Source organism: Polyodon spathula, chromosome 25, assembly GCF_017654505.1.
Source record: "Polyodon spathula isolate WHYD16114869_AA chromosome 25, ASM1765450v1, whole genome shotgun sequence".
Classification (NCBI taxonomy): Eukaryota; Metazoa; Chordata; class Actinopteri; order Acipenseriformes; family Polyodontidae; genus Polyodon; species Polyodon spathula.
This window is the reverse complement of record NC_054558.1, coordinates 11722949-11738679: the sequence shown is the minus strand read 5'-3', so window position 1 is coordinate 11738679 and position 15731 is coordinate 11722949. Positions and strand designations below refer to the sequence as shown.

Below are 15731 nucleotides of genomic sequence, written 5' to 3'. Positions count from 1 at the left end.
AGAGCATTTCATGGCAAACATTTAGAAAGTCCAAGACTTCACAAACTATCTAATGATATACTGTTTTCCATGTATTACAATGTTTAAATACTTAGCTGTTTGTCTAATTCTGTCAGGTACGTACAACACTTACAGCAATATAATGAATTCATGAATTAATGTATTTCATTCACAAGCTTCTCTTTTGTTTCAGGTGCGCACAGTGAAGACCAGGTGACTCAAAGCCCTGATTCACGGCGAGTTTCAGAAGGAGAATCAGTTCAGATAAACTGTCGATATCAGATAAGCAGCTTTTATGCAATGCACTGGTATAAACAAGATCTCAACCAGGGTTTGAAATACATCAACCAAGCTTGGGACTCAGGAACACATGGAGACGATTCAGGGAAATATAAACCAGCAGTAGATACCTCATCTAAAACTGGCTCCCTGACAATACAGCCTTCAGTGTCTGATTCTACCATCTACTACTGTGCAATAGAACCAGCACAGTGATACAAAGCAGCACCCGACCCATACAAAAACCCTGGTGTGTACAGAGGCTGGTGATTACAATGCTGATGGCATTTCCAGTGACAGCTCTTCTGTGAGGAAGGGTAACCGCAGTGCACATTATAATGTGGTGAGTGCTGGATCTCCTGAGTTCTGGGAAGGTTCATTGGAAAGTGAATAGGGCGACTGCATTTAGTCCATGAAGAATTGAAACCTCTTTGACTTGCATCCGGTTAACTGCTAATTAAGGTGTTGATAAAAAAAAATATGGTAACCACAACTATGAACCGCAGAATTACATGATTTACATCACATGTTTCTGTTTCTCTTTGCTAATTGGTTACAGACATTTGACGCTCAAAATCTCTAAGCAGAATATTTCAGAGCAGCATTGTGAAGAGAAAAGCACCAGAATCAACACAGAGACAGAATCTTTCTATTCTGTTCTTAAAGAAATCAGCGCTGAGCTAAAATGGATACATTAATCATGTGTCTGTTTATTATCCTGCCAGGTAATTTAAACACAACAAGACGATTATTATTATTATTATTGTTATTATTATTATTATTATTATTATTATTATTATTATTATTATTAAATGTTCTTTTTCTCCTCAATGTTCAGTCATGACAAGCGGGGATTCCATCAGTCCTCAGCAGACAGCAGAGTCCCGTACAGAAGGAGAGTCAGTAACGCTCAGCTGCTCTTATACTGCAAGTACGAACGATGTACTTCTCCACTGGTATCGGCAGAACTCAAACTGAGCCCTGGAATACATACTCTATAAAGGAGCTGGTTCACTGAGTAGCTTGAGTGATACTGCAGACTTTGCCAAAAGCCGGTTCACTTCTACAGCAGACAGCTCTTCTACTACAATCGCCATTTCCAAACTTGCTCTGAGCGACACAGCAATCTATCACTGTGCTCTGTGGATAGCACAGTGTGAAAACTCATTGGGACGCTGTACAAAAACTCTGTCAGCACTAACTGGAACAGGCCCATGACCTGGTAAAAGATGAAAGAAAGTCCTGTTGAACTGCTTTCACACACTATCATTGGCATGAGTCCATTATAAAGGAAGTGGTTTCAGTGCAGGCAAACTGTTTGCATTTTGGTGCTTTTTCTTCTGTGAAATCTTTGAAAACATTTTCTGTGTTCAGAGAAATGAAATTAGAAAGCAGGGTCTGGTTAACCACAATGAACCGTAGAAATATAATGAATACATGCTAGAACAGGGACTGTCTTAATGTGTGAAACCAGAGCAAACATTAGAACTCAATCATTACCTGACATGTGGTCCTAGTTCTGTTGTTATTTATATTTACACTAATAATCCCCCTATTTACATACCCAGTACCACAATATTTAGAGTAATATAAGCAAAATAATACAATAATAATAATAATAATAATAATAATAATAATAATAATAATAATAATAATAATTATTATTATTATTATTATTATGTACTTCACATGACCTTAAAGTCCCAAACGTCCTGGGCATAGTCTCCGGGTCAGAATCAGTGGCTTCAAGGGTCCCATGGGCGGCACTGTTGTTAGTGGCACCCCTGACAGCTTTCTAGCCACCAGCGGAAATGCTGTCAGCCATTCAGAACACTCTGGCAGTGGAGAGGCTGCTCTCCTCTTTTGCACAGCCAGCTGACAGTGGAAATGCTGGCAGGCTCCCAGCTGACAGTGGAAATGCTGTCAGCCTCCCAGCTGACAGTGGAAATGCTGGCAGCCTCCCAGTTGACAGTGGAAAGGCTGTCAGCTCTGCAGGACACACAGGCAGCTGAAAGGCAGCTCGTCTCTCCATCTGGGCAGCCAGTCGGGGCAAGGCTGGCAGTGGCCCTGCTGTGAGCGGAAATGCTGACAGCTCCCAGGCTGGCTCCTCCAGGCTGGGGACTTCTGTGAGCCGAACTGCCTTTGGCAACACTGGCAGTTGCCAAGCTGACAGCGAAAAAGCGCTGGACACAACAGGACTTCTGGTTCGTCCCCCTCCCCTCTTCCTTATGCCTGTACTGGTAGCACCACTCCTCCTCCTGTTGCAACTGCTGCTGCTGCTTTTGCTGCTTCCTTAGGCCCTTTCTCCCCTTCTTCCTTCTCTGGGTTGCTTCCACCTTCCCAGTTTCCTAGAAGACCTTGCCTGGTTGATGGTCAGGCAGCTGGCCCGGGGCTTCCACTCCGCCATGGTCTCATCCCGATTGAAGGCTTCCATGAAGAGGGGGTCTTCCCAGGGGCAGATATCCAGGAGGTGTCCATGCTCCAGACATGCAAGGCACCACAGAGCTCCTTCGGGTTCTAACTGCCGCTGATGTCCATTCCACTTCTCTATATATTCTTCCATTAAAAAAAAAAACACTATTAAAAAAAATAATAAAAGAGGCTCCCGAGTGGCACATCCAGCAAAAGTGTTCCACGTGGATGTGCCCTGTAGCCTGGGGATCGCAGGTTCGAGTCCAGGCTCTGTCACAGCCGACTGTGACCGGGAGTTCCTAGTGGGCAGCGTACAATTGGCGGAGCGCTGTCCGGGTAGGGAGCGCTTAGGTCGGCAGGAGATTCCATGGCTCACCGCACAGCAGCGACCCCAGTGGCCAATAGGGCACCTGTGGTTCTGCAGTGGAGCCTCCAGATGTGTGTTGTCCTCCGGCACTATAGGTCAGGTGGCCTCGTTGTGGATCTGCAGCATGTAAAATGACGGACTGGCATGAGCACGTTTCGGCAGACGAGTGCTCCAGACTCTGTTCCCCGAATCGGCGGGGGGGTTGGGAGCGGTGAGCCGAGGATACAAGATAATAATTGGGCATACCAAACTGGGGAGAAGAACCGGGGTTAAACAATTGGCGACGACTAAATTTATAAAAATAAATGAATAAATAAATAAATAAATAAATATAAAAAACACAACCGCACTACTCCTGGTTTGACACATGGAGGCGCTATTATCCCACCATATGTCACGGGACAGCTGTAGTGGGCATGATCAGACCAGGAAGTAACACTCAGCAACATTAGTGCAGGCTGCCCAACGAGCCTCTGTGGTGCTCAGTGTATTAAATAAACAAAACAAAACAAAACACAAAACAAACGGCACTTTGGCCAAAACAACAACCACTAAACTAATACAAACAAGTAGTGTGCTGGGGTGAGGTTGGGCTCAGGCGGTAATTTGTCTCAGTTATTGGCTCATGTATGGTAACATGTCTACCTGTGCTTTCAGGTAGGCTGAAAGAAGACAAGGTTTGTTCTTCTGACATTTTATATTTTGCAAATAAAAATCGTATATATATTTAGAAATTTATTTGGACACAGATGATCCCAGTACAGCCATCAATTCTGTAACGATCCATCCCCTGTTAAGCAGGTATTACTGGTCACAACTGAATCCAAATAAGGCCCAGATTATTACTGTGACCAGGTTATCAAAGTGAACTGTACAGCGAAAAAGAAAACAAAGGATGACATATGCCAATAAAGAAAATAGTTTATTGCAAAATATGGTTAAAGAATAAATTCTGGAAAATAATAAATAACCAACAAAAACAAACACAAAAATAATAAACAACTAGAATAATTAATCTGGTCAATAAACAAAACAAAACTCTGAATTTATAAAGAAAAATGAAGTTAAAAAAAGTATCAAAAGAAAACTAAACAATTGTCTGAGAATGAACTAACCTGAACGAGCATCTTTCTTTACCTGCAGTTTCCACTGTAGTCTCGAAAGCTTGTGTATTTTATAGACATATTCAACTGATCAAAATAAATCTTTGTTGCACTTCTGAGACGAAACAGAGTGATGACGCAATAAAGCGTTGCACTGTGTAGGGGGCGGGGCACTGGTTTCATGACATCACTGCAATAGAAACACATTCTTCACAGTTTCAGCTGCAGATTGAAGCAGACGGTGGAGGGAGGTTTGTCGTTTGAAAGTTTTGACAATGGAACAGGAATGCACTGTTTTTACTTCGATACTTCTCTGTTTAATCATAGGTAAATAAACTGCTACACAATTAGACAGAGCGTTTGACAAGTTTCTGGCAATGTCTTTAGTGTTACTTTATCTGGAGTCTGTTCCAGCATTTTAAAGTTTGTTAACATGTGTTTCCTTTGTGGTTGTATTGATTACACTGCGTAACACAATTTTTGTTCCTGGGTAGTAAGTGTTATTTCCTAATTGCTTATGCCTCAAAAATATAGAAAATGGCTCTTATTCCCCACAAACTTTGCTTTTGTGACCAGGACAGTGATATTTTGAAATTTACCTATTTCCAATGAGAAAATGGGCGAATTTGTGTCTTTTCGTTCACATAAAGTCAGAAAAAAACAACATATGAATCCAAATTAACATGTATTTATACTAAAGTAATACAAAAATGACTACAAAAGATTTAGAAGTGAGTAGTTTTTCGAGATTTACGATTATACTGTAAATCACTTTCATGAATCAGCCCCCAAATGTAGTCTCCCATCATCTTCTTGTTATACTGTCCTTGGTAGCGGCGTTCAAAGTCCAGTATATCCTGGTGGAAACACTCGCCTTGCTCCTCCGAGTACGCTCCAATGTTCTCCTTGAATTTATCAAGATGAGCATGAAGGATATGGACTTTGAGGGACATCCTACAGCCCATTGTGCCGTAGTTCTTCACCAGAGTCTCAACCAGCTCCACATAGTTATCGGCCTTGTGATTGCCCAGGAAGCCCCGAACCACTGCGACAAAGCTGTTCCAAGCCGCTTTCTCCTTACTAGTGAGCTTCTTGGAGAATTCACTGCACTCCAGGATCTTCTGTATCTGTGGTCCGACAAAGAAGCCCCGGCTTTGACCTTTGCCTCAGACAGCTTAGGGAAGAAGTCTTGAAGGTACTTGAAGGCTGCCAACTCCTTATTTAGAGCTCTGAAAAATTGTTTCATAAGGCCCAATTTGATGTGCAGTGGTGGCATCAGCACCTTCCGGGGGTCCACCAGTGGCTCCCACTTGACGTTGTTCCTCCCCACAGAGAACTCGGTCCACTGTGGCCGGTCCCGCCTGTGATAGTGCGCCTTGGTGTCCCTGCTGTCCCAAAGGCAAAGATAGCAGGGAAACTTGGTAAAACCGCCTTGGAGACCCATCAGGAATGCCACCATTTTGAAGTCTGCTATGATCTCCCAGCCGTATTCATCATACTTCAAGGCGTCCAGCAAGGTCATGATGCTGTTGTAATCCTCTTTGTGGTGCACCGAGTGAGCCAGGGGAAGAGACAGGTACTTGTTACCGTTATGGAGCAGCACGGCTTTGAGGCTCCTGGATGAGCTGTCAATGAAGAGGCGCCACTCATTCTGGTTATAGGAGATTCCGATTGCCTCAAACAGACTGGTCACATTGTGGCAGAAGCAGAGCCCATCTTGACTGGTGAAGAAGCTGGAAAAAGGTTGGTGACGCTTTCTCTGATCCGCGACTTGCACACTTTCATCCAACAAGTTCCATTGCTTGAGCCTAGACGTCAAAAGCTCGGCATTGGACTTGGTGAGACCAAGATCTCTAATCAAGTCGTTGAGGTCTTTTTGGTTGGGGTAGTATGGGTTTGTCTCCTCAGCTCCACCTCTGAAATTGTCATCTGGATCTACAACGTCTTCCTCGCTCTCTGACTTGCTGCTCTCTTCTAAAGACGGCTGCTCTCTCTCCGGAGGAGTGGGTACGGGGAGCTCATGGCAGTGTGGCACCGGGGCGATGGATGAAGGAAGGTCCAGATACATGATAGCAGGTACATTCTTGTTAGTCCGACATTTGGAAGGGCCACCATGCAGAAGTAGCAGTTGCTTGAGTGGTCAGTGGATTCCCGCCAAATTCTTGGGATAGCGAACTTCATGGCTCTCTTTTCCCTCTGTACCATCCTACAAAAATACATTTATCTCACCCATAACTAATGTGTAAGAGATTCTCGCAACATTTTTCATATATGATATATTTTTTCAATAACATTGAAAATTGTAAAACATTTTAAAATTAAAAACTTTTACAATTTTAAAAATTTTAACAAATTTTATAACATAAAATTCCGAGCAACAATTGTCCATCTTACCTTCCAGAGTTTTTTTGCAGTGCTCGCAGGTGAAATGAGGTGCCCAGGGTTTGTCTTGATCCTCGACAGGCATGCCGAAATATGCCTTGTAGGCATCACACATCTCAGCAGATGCTTCCACGGAGTACTTTTTCGCTCTTGTCTTGATAAATTGGCCGCAGACATAGCAAAATGCGTCTGCCGGATGCTTGCAACTTCTTGATGCCATCTCAGAAAAATGCAGATATGTATCCACTTAGGCAGCTGGAACTAAACTGAACTGGTGGGCTTAAGGCCCCTGTATTTATACTACTATTCATATTACTGGAAAGTTCTAGAAAGTTCTAGAAGTTACTCCAAGTTTACTCAGCACTGAATCTATCTGGAATGTTCTGGAAAATAGGTAAATTTCAAAATATCACTGTCCTGGTCTGTCACAGAGACGGCCGAAGTGGGCGGCGTCAGAACCAGGAAAGGTAATGCAATAAGAACATAAGAACATAAGAAAGTTTACAAACGAGAGGAGGCCATTCGGCCCATCTTGCTCGTTTGGTTGTTAGTAGCTTATTGATCCCAAAATCTCATCAAGCAGCTTCTTGAAGGATCCCAGGGTGTCAGCTTCAACAACATTACTGGGGAGTTGATTCCAGACCCTCACAATTCTCTGTGTAAAAAAGTGTCTCCTATTTTCTGTTCTGAATGCCCCTTTTTCTAAACTCCATTTGTGACCCCTGGTCCTTGTTTCTTTTTTCAGGCTGAAAAAGTCCCTTGCGTCGACACTGTCCATACCTTTTAGAATTTTGAATGCTTGAATTAGGTCGCCACGTAGTCTTCTTTGTTCAAGACTGAACAGATTCAATTCTTTTAGCCTGTCTGCATATGACATGCCTTTTAAGCCCGGAATAATTCTGGTCGCTCTTCTTTGCACTCTTTCTAGAGCAGCAATATCTTTTTTATAGCGAGGTGACCAGAACTGCACACAATATTCAAGATGAGGTCTTACAAGTGCATTGTACAGTTTTAACATTACTTCCCTTGATTTAAATTCAACACTTTTCACAATGTATCCGAGTATCTTGTTAGCCTTTTTTATAGCTTCCCCACATTGCCTAGATGAAGACATTTCTGAGTCAACAAAAACTCCTAGGTCTTTTTCATAGATTCCTTCTCCAATTTCAATATCTCCCATATGATATTTATAATGTACATTTTTATTTCCTGCGTGCAGTACCTTACACTTTTCTCTATTAAATGTCATTTGCCATGTATCTGCCCAGTTCTGAATCTTGTCTAGATCATTTTGAATGACCTTTGCTGCTGCAACAGTGTTTGCCACTCCTCCTACTTTTGTGTCGTCTGCAAATTTAACAAGTTTGCTTACTATACCAGAATCTAAATCATTAATGTAGATTAGGAATAGCAGAGGACCTAATACTGATCCCTGTGGTACACCGCTGGTTACCACACTCCATTCTGAGGTTTTTCCTCTAATCAGTACTTTCTGTTTTCTACATGTTAACCACTCCCTAATCCATGTACATGTGTTTCCTTGAATCCCAACTGCGTTCAGTTTGAGAATTAATCTTTTGTGCGGGACTTTGTCAAAAGCTTTCTGGAAATCTAAATAAACCATGTCATATGCTTTGCAATTATCCATTATCGATGTTGCATCCTCAAAAAAATCAAGCAAGTTAGTTAGGCACGATCTCCCTTTCCTAAAACCATGTTGACTGTCTCCCAGTACCCTGTTACCATATAGGTAATTTTCCATTTTGGATCTTATTATAGTTTCCATAAGTTTGCATATAATAGAAGTCAGGCTTACTGGTCTGTAGTTACCTGGTTCAGTTTTGTTTCCCTTTTTGTGGATCGGTATTACGTTTGCAATTTTCCAGTCTGTCGGTACCACCCCTGTGTCAAGAGACTGCTGCATGATCTTGGTTAGCGGTTTGTAAATTACTTCTTTCATTTCTTTGAGTACTACTGGGAGGATCTCATCCGGCCCAGGGGATTTGTTTATTTTAAGAGCTCCTAGTCCCTTTAACACTTCTGCCTCAGTTATGCTAAAGTTATTTAAAACTGGATAGGAACTGGATGACATGTGGGGCATGTTGTCAGTATCTTCCTTTGTAAAAACTTGTGAAAAGTAATCATTTAACATATTTGCTATTTTTTTTTCTTCCTCTACGATTTTGCCATTTGTATCTCTTAAACATTTAATCTCCTCTTTGAATGTTCTCTTGCTGTTGTAATATTGGAAAAACATTTTGGAATTGGTTTTAGCTCCCTTAGCAATGTTCATTTCTATTTCTCTCTTGGCCTTTCTAACTTCCTTTTTGACTTGCATTTGCAGTTCTGTGTACTCTTTCTGTGTACTTTCTTTTTGGTCCTTTTTTAATGCTCTGTAAAGTGCCTTTTTTCGCTGAATATTTTTTTTAATTGATCTATTAAACCATTTTGGCAATTTAGTTTTACATTTAGATTTGTCTACTTTAGGGATATAATTGTTTTGCGCCTCTAGTACTACGTTTTTGAAGAACAACCATCCTTCTTCTGTGGGTGTTTTCTCTATTTTACTCCAATCTACTTCTGTTAGTCTCTGTTTCATGCCTTCATAGTTTGCTTTTCTAAAATTGTAAACCTTAGCTTTAGTCTTTACTTTTGAGGATTTAAAAAACACTTCAAATGAGACCATGTTGTGGTCTGAGTTTGCCAGTGGTTCTCTGACCTCTGTTTTAGTTATTCTATCTTCGTTATTTGAAAAGACTAAATCAAGGCATGCCTCCCCTCTAGTGGGTGCCTTGACAAATTGTGTTAGGAAGCAGTCATTTGTCATTTCCACCATTTCTATTTCATCCTTCGCGCTACCCACCGGGTTTTCCCATTTTATTTGGGGGAAGTTGAAATCCCCCATTAGTATGGCTTCTCCTTTGCTACACACATTTCTAATGTCATTGTATAACAGATTATTGTGCTCACCGTCTGAATCTGGCGGTCTATAGCATGCTCCTATTATTATGCCTTTTGAATTTTTGTCTGTTATTCTGACCCATATTGATTCGGTTTTATTTTCTTTGTCCAGGTTTAACACCTGGGCTTCAAGACTGTTTCTTATGTATAGCGCTACCCCTCCTCCTCGTCTGTCCTGCCTGTCTTTCCTATACAGTGTATACCCACAAATATTATATTCGTCCCCATCACTCTCAGATAACCACGTTTCTGTAACACCTATCACATCATAGTTACCTGTTAGTGCAGTAGCTTCAAGTTCTAGAATTTTGTTTCTGATACTTCTAGCATTTAGATAAATACATTTAATGGTTGTCTTACCTGAGTTGTTGTTCTTGTTTTGATGCGGTCTCCCTTCTGTTTTTTTGTTGATTTCTCCCCCCTTCCTTTCTAGTTTAAATGCTTCCGAACCTGCTCGAGGATCTTTTCTCCAAGTAGACTAGTTCACAAAACACAGGACGGATGAAATGAAGTGATGAAGACGCCTGTTGGCGCCGGTTTAATACAAAATAAAAGGTTTACACAAACACGAAAAACACAGGACACGGCACTCTACGCCAAAATAAATAGACAAACGAAAACAGACTAAACTTAACAAAACGGTGCACGGACAGACACTGACAAACACGGTGAGCGGATACTTTCTCCTCTTATTATTATTATTATTATTATTACTACTGCTACTAGTTTCTTCCGTCTCCAATCCCGTTCTCCGCTCACCGAACACCCAACCACCAGTATGTGACAACGTGCATCTATATATACTATTGTGCTGGGATTCAATTACCAATTAATTATTCACTTGAATCCCAGCACGTGAATTAATAAAGTGCAATTCCCCGTGCTCACATATTACTACAGTTTACTTGCACGTGAAGTGCTGTGCAATCCTCGTGCCTAAATACAAATATACATTTTAAACACTCGTGTTACACAGACCCGTTTATATCCCGTGTACCAATGTCTATACACCAACATTTAAACACACCACACGCAACACATAACAGATAATATACACAGGGGCGGGCACTTTGTTACATATACCCCCTCCTGTGCAAAGCACACATGGCCTCAATGGCCACCTCCCCCCTTAAAAGCCCAAAAGTCCCGCCCAAAGTCCTTGGCCAGGACCAGAGGCTTCCAGGGGCCCACCGGTCGTAATGCTGTCAGCGGGGTAGCATTCTCCTGCCAGGGTAGTCCTAGCAGCGGAAAGGCTGCTTGGGGTGTGGTCTCCTGACCTTCCCCCTTCTTCGGCACCGGCAGCTCCCCTTGGTGGGGCTTCAACCACCGTTCTTCCTGCAGGGAAGAAACTGCAGAGGGAGCAGGTCTCCGGACCTCCCCCACGATCTCCGGCGGCGAAACTGCTGCTGGGGTTGGCGGTCTCCAGACCTCCTCCCCCTCCTCCGGCAGCGAAACTGCTGCTGGGGTTGGCGGTCTCCAGACCTCCTCCCCCTTCTTCGTGGCCGGCAGCTCCCCTTCGTGGGGTTCCGGCCACAGTACTTCCGGCTGTGATGCGGAGCGGCGGGCAACCCCAGGCGATGCAGAGCGGCGGGCAACCCCAGGCGATGCAGAGCGGCGGGCAACCCCAGGCGATGCAGAGCGGCGGGCAACCCCGGGCGATGCAGAGCGGCGGGCAACCCCGGGCGATGCGAGAGGCTGGCATCCTTGGGCGAAGCGAGGCTGGCATCCTTGGGCGAAGCGAGGCTGGCATCCTTGGGCGAAGCGAGGCTGGCATCCTTGGGCGAAGCGAGGCTGGCATCCTTGGGCGAAGCGAGGCTGGCATCCTTGGGCGAAGCGAGGCTGGCATCCTTGGGCGAAGCGAGGCTGGCAGTCAGGACAAGCTGGGGTGCGGGTGTTGGCCCTCTTTTCGGCCACTGCAGCCGGGAGGTTCTTCCCCGTGCTTCCCTCAGCAGCCTATGCAAGGGCTGCTGAGGACCGCCAGCATCCAGTCCTGGCCCTTGTGGTGCAGGGAGAGGCAGCTCCTGCTCCTCTCCCCCTGATGGAGGTGGAGGCAGAGGAAGCTCCAGCTCCTCTCCTCGTGATGGTGGGGGAAGCGATACCAGCAGGCATTCACCCTCTGCTGGTGGGGGAAGTGATACCAGCAGGCATTCACCCTCTGCTGGTGGGGGAAGTGATACCAGCAGGCATTCACCCTCTGCTGGTGGGGGAAGTGATACCAGCAGGCATTCACCCTCTGCTGGTGGGGGAAGTGATACCAGCAGGCATTCACCCTCTGCTGGTGGACAGGTACCCAGCAGGCATTCACCCTCTGCTGGTGGACAGGGACCCAGCAGGCATTCACCCTCTGCTGGTGGACAGGGACCCAGCAGGCATTCACCCTCTGCTGGTGGCGGAGGCAGAGGCAGCTCCTGCTGCTCTCCCCCTGCCGGTGGAGGTGGTGGAGGCAGAGGCAGCTCCTGCTGCTCTCCCCCTGCTGGTGGAGGAGGCAGAGGCAGCTCCTGCTGCTCTCCCCCTGCCGGTGGAGGTGGCGGAGGCAGAGGCAGCTCCTGCTGCTCTGCGCCTGCCGGTGGAGGTGGCGGAGGCAGAGGCAGCTCCTGCTGCTCTGCGCCTGCCGGTGGAGGTGGCGGAGGCAGAGGCAGCTCCTGCTGCTCTGCGCCTGCCGGTGGAGGTGGCGGAGGCAGAGGCAGCTCCTGCTGCTCTGCGCCTGCCGGTGGAGGTGGCGGAGGCAGAGGCAGCTCCTGCTGCTCTGCTCCTGCCCATGGAGGTAGGAGCGGCGTGTAGTCCCCTGGTGGTGGAGGTGGGAGCGGTGTGTAGTCTCCCCTTGATACAGGGGACTGGTGCGGCTCTCCCTCACTTGCAGGGGACTGGTGCGGCTCTTCCTCCCTTGCAGGAGACTGGTGCGGCTGTGGAGACAGCGGTGGGACCTCTGCCTTCCTCTTCCCCTTTCCCCTTCTCTGCCACCTCCTCACCTTCCTCTCCTGCGGCAGTTCCTCCTCTCCTTCCTGGTAGGGGCAGCGCACCACCGGGTGCCCAAACTCCCCACAGGCAAGGCACCAGCTCTGGTCCTCCAGACCACCGAGGAACTCCTCCAGGTCCTGGCAGCCATCTCTCCAGTCCCAGCCTTCCATGTTTTATTTTTTTTGTTGTTGCTGTGGTTTTTTTTGTTAATTTTTTTTTTTTTTTGACAAAACACCTCTCCTGGTCTGACGCTTGGAGGCGCTGTTATCCCACTTCTGACACCACGTGTCACAGAGACGGCCGAAGTGGGCGGCGTCAGAACCAGGAAAGGTAATGCAATACACAAAACACAGGACGGATGAAATGAAGTGATGAAGACGCCTGTTGGCGCCGGTTTAATACAAAATAAAAGGTTTACACAAACACGAAAAACACAGGACACGGCACTCTACGCCAAAATAAATAGACAAACGAAAACAGACTAAACTTAACAAAACGGTGCACGGACAGACACTGACAAACACGGTGAGCGGATACTTTCTCCTCTTATTATTATTATTATTATTATTACTACTGCTACTAATTTCTTCCGTCTCCAAACCAGTATGTGACAACGTGCATCTATATATACTATTGTGCTGGGATTCAATTACCAATTAATTATTCACTTGAATCCCAGCACGTGAATTAATAAAGTGCAATTCCCCGTGCTCACATATTACTACAGTTTACTTGCACGTGAAGTGCTGTGCAATCCTCGTGCCTAAATACACATATACATTTTTAAACACTCGTGTTACACAGACCCGTTTATATCCCGTGTACCAATGTCTATACACCAACATTTAAACACACCACACGCAACACATAACAGATAATATACACAGGGGCGGGCACTTTGTTACATGGTCACAAAAGCAAAGTTTGTGGGGAATAAGAGCCATTTTCTATACTTTTGAGGCATAAGCAATTAGAAAATAACACTTACTACCCAGGAACCAAAAAAAAATAAAAAAAAATTGTTACACGGTGTAATGATGGTGGAATGGTGCTGAATGTATGTACTAAGATGTTTCATTATAATAGTTACTGAGCAAGTTGTAGGTGGTTGTGATGTTCTTTTGGGGATATAAAAAAGTTAAAGAAGGCTTGTTAACTTATTAAAAAAAAACTTTCCCCTTTCTTTGAGGTGGGTGAAGGAAAGATTAAGTGTACCAGTGAAAGATGTTTGATCGCTGGCCTCAGTGTGTCATGCAAGGACACAGGGTAAAAAAAGGTACTTAAAGTGCTTTTTCTTTATAGGAGTGTTTTGGAGGTCAATGAACCTTATACAAAATAAATGAAAGTATGTATCTCTGAACATAAGAACATAAGAACATAAAAAAAGTTTACAAACGAGAGGAGGTCATTCGGCCCATCTTGCTCGTTTGGTTGTAGTAGCTTATTGATCCCAGAATCTAATCAAGCAGCTTCTTGAAGGATCCCAAGGTGTCAGCTTCAATAACATTACTGGGGAGTTGATTCCAGACCCTTACAATTCTCTATGTAAAAAAGTGCCTCCTATTTTCTGTTCTGAATGCCCCTTTGTCTAATCTCCATTTGTGACCCCTGGTCCTTTTTTCTTTTTTCAGGCTGAAAAAGTCCCTTGGGTCGACACTGTCAATACCTTTTAGAATTTCGAATGATTGAATTAGGTCGCCACGTAGTCTTCTTTGTTCAAAACTGAATAGATTCAATTCTTTTAGCCTGTCTGCATATGACATGCCTTTTAAGCCCGGAATTATTCTGGTCGCTCTTCTTTGCACTCTTTCTAGAGCAGCAATATCTTTTTTATAGCGAGGTGACCAGAACTGCACACAATATTCAAGGTGAGGTCTTACTAGTGCATTGTACAGTTTTAGCATTACTTTCCTTGATTTAAATTCGACACTTTTCACAATGTATCCGAGCATCTTGTTAGCCTTTTTTATAGCTTCCCCACATTGTCTAGATGAAGACATTTCTGAGTCAACAAAAACTCCTAGGTATTTTTCATAGATTCCTTCTCCAATTTCAGTATCTCCCATATGATATTTAAAATGTACATTTTTATTTCCTATGTGCAGTACCTTACACTTTTCTCTATTAAATGTCATTTGCCATGTGTCTGCCCAGTTCTGAATCTTGTCTAGATCATTTTGAATGACCTTTGCTGCTACAACAGTGTTTGCCACTCCTCCTACTTTTGTGTCGTCTGCAAATTTAACAAGTTTGCTTACTATACCAGAATCTAAACCATTAATGTAGATTAGAAATAGCAGAGGACCTAATACTGATCCCTGTGGTACACCACTGGTTACCACACTCCATTCTGAGGTTTTTCCTCTAATCAGTACTTTCTGTTTTCTACATGTTAACCACTCCCTAATCCATGTACATGTGTTTCCTTGAATCCCAACTGTGTTCAGTTTGAGAATTAATCTTCTGTGCGGGACTTTGTCAAAAGCTTTCTGGAAATCTAAATAAACCATGTCATATGCTTTGCAATTATCCATTATGGATGTTGCATCCTCAAAAAAATCAAGCAAGTTAGTTAGGCACGATCTCCCTTTCCTAAAACCATGTTGACTGTCTCCCAGGACCCTGTTACCACATAGGTAATTTTCCATTTTGGATCTTATTATAGTTTCCATAAGTTTGCATATAATAGAAGTCAGGCTTACTGGTCTGTAGTTACCTGGTTCAGTTTTGTTTCCCTTTTTGTGGATCGGTATTACGTTTGCAATTTTCCAGTCTGTCAGTACCACCCCTGTGTCAAGAGACTGTTGCATGATCTTGGTTAGCGGTTTGTAAATTACTTCTTTCATTTCTTTGTGTACTACTGGGAGGATCTCATCCGGCCCAGGGGATTTGTTTATTTTAAGAGCTCCTTGTCCCTTTAACACCTCTGCCTCAGTTATGCTAAAGTTATTTAAAACTGGATAGGAACTGGATGACATGTGGGGCATGTTGTCAGTATCTTCCTTTGTAAAAACTTGTGAAAAGTAATCATTTAATATATTTGCTATTTTTTTTCTTCCTCTACGATTTTGCCATTTGTATCTCTTAAACATGTAATCTCCTCTTTGAATGTTCTCTTGCTGTTGTAATATTGGAAAAACATTTTGGAATTGGTTTTAGCTCACTTAGCAATGTTCATTTCTATTTATTTCTTGGTCTTTCTAACTTCCTTTTTGACTTGCGTTTGCAGTTCTGTGTACTCTTTCTGCATACTTTCTTTTTGGTCCTTT

At 43.9% G+C, this 15731-nt stretch overlaps 1 protein-coding gene and 1 pseudogene across 1 annotated transcript in view; one reads left to right on the top strand and one right to left on the bottom strand.

Moving 5' to 3' along the window:
* LOC121299468 (sodium- and chloride-dependent GABA transporter 2-like) overlaps nt 1–15731 on the bottom strand; it is a 749163-nt gene that overhangs the window by 422312 nt on the left and 311120 nt on the right. The window lies entirely within an intron of this gene.
* LOC121300180 overlaps nt 2167–15731 on the top strand; it is a 29419-nt pseudogene continuing 15854 nt past the window's right edge.